The sequence below is a fragment of the Cydia splendana genome, chromosome 21, assembly GCF_910591565.1.
Source record: "Cydia splendana chromosome 21, ilCydSple1.2, whole genome shotgun sequence".
In the NCBI taxonomy this organism is placed as follows: domain Eukaryota; kingdom Metazoa; phylum Arthropoda; class Insecta; order Lepidoptera; family Tortricidae; genus Cydia; species Cydia splendana.
The window spans coordinates 12,209,464-12,215,177 of NC_085980.1; positions in this window are offsets into that span (position 1 = coordinate 12,209,464).

The following is a 5,714-nucleotide window of genomic DNA, read 5'->3' on the forward strand; positions in this document are numbered from 1 at the left end:
ATACTAGACGACGATATCATATAAATAGATTACAGATAAATATGTGAATACCTACATATAAATCATCCGTAACTTGATATCAAATAATGTTTGATGAACATACAAATAAATGCCCCATCAGGATTTGAATTTGGGACTTCCTGCTTCCTAGGCAGGGTCACTCACTCCCGACGCAAGACGAAGAATACACATTTTCGATCGCATAAGGGCGAATTCTAATTGTATAATTCCAGCAATGTTTAATTTAGCTTTCCGTATGCTTGTGCTTGATAATGACACCCTTTTCAACTTTTCATCTTGAAATTCTTGGCAGATCCATAAAAATTAAAAATCTATTTAAAAAAGGGGGCCGCTACGTACCTACTGTATTTTGTATTTAAGTTTCTTTTTAATACATCAATCTAGTTTTTATGTTGCCGGATTCGTCAATCTATGCGTCCAAAGTTAAAACGGCCGTTTTTGTTTTGAGTTCATAGATCGACGGCGACGAATCTAGCAATATTAAAACTAGTTTGATGTATTCAAAAGGTACTTAAATACAAAATACATTACGTAGCAGCCCCCTTTTTTTAAATATCTTTCGTTAAATTTAAATAATCACGATTATTTAGCAGTGGTGCTTGATGGGCTCTTAATCGAAATCCTAAGGCTATCATCATATTTTTCAAATCTCGCCTCACCTGTCATCCAATGATTCAACAATTACAGCATCTTCGAAAGCCACCTCAAACAACTTGTCCATCGGAATTCGGCCTCCAACAACGTCCGCATACACCTTTCTCCCGCTTTCACACTGTTATGTCGAGTAAACATAGTGCCCTCATTGTTTCCCACCCACAACCAAAAGGCACAACTGAACGGTGTCACCGAACTATAATCAATCTTATACGTTTAAAAAGAGAGTCGCTTATTGATTGGGATGAAGATGTTACTTATGTGGGATTGGGAAGGGATTAGTGGATAACAGGTGGTCGAGCAGTTTCCAATTTTTTGTATTTATTTCGGGTGTGGCCGTCGTCAGAGGGACAGTAAAAGTTGTGGTTAAAGTTGGGTAGGATGTATGAGATGTTCAAACCGCCGTAAAGAAAAATATTTAAGAAATGCTCCTGGTCTCTTTTAAAATAGCTGCCGTGAAATGAACGTACCTGCAAACCAGGGACCGAATACCGGTATATATTTCATACAAATTAACCGGTATTGAATTTCGGTATCACGGTTGTTTATGTATATTTTTGTACTTTAATTTAGCTAATCTGATCTATCATTATCCTTACCTAAATACTATTCTATAATATCAAAGAAATATGGTGAATGCTACGAGATAAATTAATTTTTAGTTATGCCGGTAGGATGCTGCAAACACACAATGCTTTTTTTTTATGTCAAATAGAATATAATTTTATACTTTTTGCAAAATTAAAGTAAATTCAGAACAGTTAGACATGATTAAGCAGCTCATTTAAATATATCGATTTAACAATAACTCATAATTACAGACGATACACAATTTGTTTTAAATATTAATCAAATTATTAATTTTATTGTAAGTATTCTTAACTCGTTCGCGTTTTTCCTGTAGACATGGAAACTAAAAAAATCAACATAGATAAAATACAAATAGCATAAGAAATATATATTTGGTTTGAATATAATTTTGGGCCAGCATCGGGATTATAGCCGTTTAGTGGATGAAAGGAAGCCAGAGGGGCTACCGCGAAAACCGAAATTCGCAAATTGCGGGGATCTTTCTCGTTTACTCCCATGAAGGCGTAATTAGAGTGACAGAGAGAAATGCCCACAATTTGCGAACTTCGATTTTCGCGGTTATAGCCCTGTATGACGTGCAGCGAGCTGCAAAAGGTCACATCCACTTCATGAATGCACTTTTGCGACTGTGTGTTCTTATTAGAATATCATTTTAAATATATACTAGTTATATTAATAAAACCGCTTTCAAAATTCAAAATATATTATTTCAGTAAATTAGCAATCCAAGAGAGGCAGTACATAACAGTGATCCCCACACCTAGGCTTAGCCTGTAACGTGGGGATCTTGGAGGAGTACAGAATACCGATATAAAGTTGCGGCAATTAATTTAACAATTAATTTTAATTTTGTATCGATTTTAATTTTAATGTATCTTAAATAAATATATTATTTGACATTAAGTTAAAAAAAAAATAATTTAATATTTAAACTTCAGTATTTTCTTAAAAATGAACGCCTTTTCTCTAGTAATTCCGGAAGAGGAGAATCAAATCTTTACCAGTTTCCGACGTCGCATAGAAATGCGGATGTGCGGCCGTGAGCGTAGTTGACCTGCTATCGCGGATTCCTGGATTCAGATAGGCACTTCGTGGTAGAATCCGTCTAAACTAATTTTGCAGCGATTTGAACAAAACAAAGTGAGGGAGCGTCATTATAAACATAACATTGTTATAGAAATGTTTAATGATGAGATGTTGAGTTAGCTCGTTTCGAGTCTATTTTGTAACATTTTCTTTTGCCATCATATTAACAGAAATGGACTAAAAAATTTATTCATAGTAAGTAATTTTGTGTTTCGAACTCGACAAAATGTTACAAATCGTAACGAAATTTGTAATCTGAATAATAATTAAATATTCTGTCTTAGGCTTTTGTTTATTGCGCTAATTAATATCAGATTTGAATACTAGGCTTCTCTTAGCGACTTAACAAAACTAGACCGTTTTAGGCAATTTAAATCGACATTGTACAACGTTTTACAGTACATATGGCCCTTTAAATTTTCGATATATGCACGTACTCGTATTGTGCTAATTACTGCACTAGTGCGGTAAACTAGCACCATAATATGTACTGTAAATATCATTGCTCTAAGGTCTAAATCCACAAAGGAAAGAGTCGAGGACGTTTCTATGGAGTAATGACCACTCACTTGCCTCTTGACTCAATGCAATAAAATTTGAATCGATCTTGTTTTGACCATGGAAAGATTGGTTTATGACATACCTACTTACTGTATCGGTCACCTACGCGCTGGACAGACCTGATAAAATCTGCGACACAAACCACCATAGTCCAATGTTCCCGTAACGCTGAAGACCGTGGCAAGTGGAGGCGCATTGCGAGGGCTGCGTTATCCACGATAGATACGTCTCATCATACAACCACGACCACTCTGTCAAGAGTGAACGACTGAGGAGGAGGACTTACTGTATCTTTCATTGCAAGACCTAATACTATACTACATCTACATCCTTTGATAGGGACTTATTTGTTGCAAATTGACTTCACAGGCCAATTCGAGATTTAGTTATTCGATCTGTTTCCAATATGATACTGATCTGCCAGTATCCAAAAGTGACGTTTTCGGTTGAAGAAATGTCATTTTTGACACTGACAGATCAGTATCATATTGGAAACATATCGAAAAACTAAAACTCGATTTGGCTTGCAAGTACCTCATTAAATTTTTAATTAGATGTCACCCTGTATATATACAGGGTATAGGTACCTATAATGGTGTCAAGAACCTTCTCCGTCTAACTACAACTTATCAAACAAAGCGAACCCGGACCATGATTTCTCCCAACACAGTTACGATATAGGCGCACGGGCATAAAACTTACAAAACCTACTATCTTATAAACTTGACCTTGAAAATTGAACCTTCATGAAATGTAGTATGGTTGAGACTTCAATGAATAGAGTGTAATATAGGATGTTTTGTAACTTAGCTCCCTATGTGTTATATCACCGTACGTAGAAAGTCAAGTGCATTGAACTCACGAGTGCTGCCTCACCCAGCATCTCATCCAATACTTGTTTAAAACTAAACCATATTTGTATGCACGTAAGGTATAAAGTTGAAGATAGTACAATATTTGTAGTTGTAGGTATTTGATTATTACGACATGAAGGATGAATGGATATGAAAGGCGCGAGTGTTTTGTTTTTTTTTTGTGTACGTCATGTAATATGACTAACTTTGTAAAATCTCAGATAAATACCCAATTTGATTTACATAAATTATATTATGTATTTTATTATTTATTATACCTTTGACGACCGGACCGGACTTTGACGGTCCCGGGTTTGAATCCCGGTAAGGGCATATATTTGTGTGATGACACAGATATTTGTTCCTGAGTCATGGTTGTTTTCTATGTATTTAAGTATTTATCTATATAATACCTTTAAACGAGCAATTGTGACGCTTCTTCAAACAAAAATGTCAATTTGGACACTGACATAATCTAATCCAAATCGTATCTAGACGTAAATATTTGACGTATGTTAAAGTTCGAACCGGGCCGATGGTCTTTTTTTTTCACAGATACCAAAACCTGGATAATCTTATGTTTACTTGAGCATTTCTCAAAATATGAAACATTCCTTGTTTGTTACCAGATTTCCTTACATATTTGGTAACAAAAAAGGAATGTTTCATAGAAACTTTCTGGGACATTTTGGGAAATATGGTGGAAGTTGTTCAGCTTCATGTACTTTACCAGCATACCAATTTTTATAGAAATCTAAGATGTGATCGAAATGTACAAACTTTTTGAGAAATGCTCACTTCATGGCAACTGGCAAGATTTGATTCCTGATTGTACTCCGATTTCTAATAAAAATTAAAAAAAGACAAAAATACCTCCATTTCTTTGATACCAAATCAAAACTCGATTAAAATCTCACTCATAACCCAGTAATCTCAATCGATTAATAGCAAAACGAGCAAAGCCGAATGGAAACCATATCTGTGAGACGGAGCATGAGAGCTAACAAAGATGTGTGGTTTGTGTTTGTACACTTTGTACTAGTTTTTAACACATTTTTATACACCATTTGGACAAAAAATACACTTGAACGTCACCTGGATCTTTAGTTCGTTTTTTAGCATTAGAAAAAAGGTAAACAATCTGGGCGTGTCTTTTTATTGAATAACACTTGAAAAATAAATCGCGGCAAATATGTAACAATTATGAATCATATATATACGATTATTTACATTCTTTTGCTTTCATAAGTAATAGTTACTGATTGTCAAAAACCGTTTTTTTCTCTATTAAAAGACACGTCAAGATCGCATAGTATTTTTCTAATGCTAAAAAACGAACTATGAAGTGAAATTTATCAGTTACGTAATATTTTCAATAATTTTTACCAACAGTGATTAAATTATTATTATTGTAAGGGTTTTGAGGTTCTGTAAATTGATTTATAAAATTTGAAATATTAAAGAATGACTTTTTTCAGATTAACATTGTTTTTAGGGTTCCGTACCCAAAAGGTAAAACGGGACCCTATTACTAAGACTTCGTTGTCCGTCCGTCCGTCCGTCCGTCCGTCCGTCCATCCGTCCATCCGTCCATCCGTCCATCCGTCCGTCCGTCCGTCCGTCCGTCCGTCCGTCCGTCCGTCCGTCCGTCTGTCACCAGGCTGTATCTCACGAATCGTGATAGCTAGACAGTTGAAATTTTCACAGATGATGTATTTCTGTTGCCGCTATAACAACAAATACTAAAAACAGAATAAAGTAAAGATTTAAATGGGGCTCCCATACAACAAGCTTGATTTTGACCAAAGTTAAGCAACGTCGGGCGTGGTCAGTACTTGGATGGGTGACCGTTTTTTTTTTGCATTTTTTTCCGTTTTTTTTTCGTTATGGTACGGAACCCTTCGTGCGCGAGTCCGACTCGCACTTGCCCGGTTTTTATTGCTAATA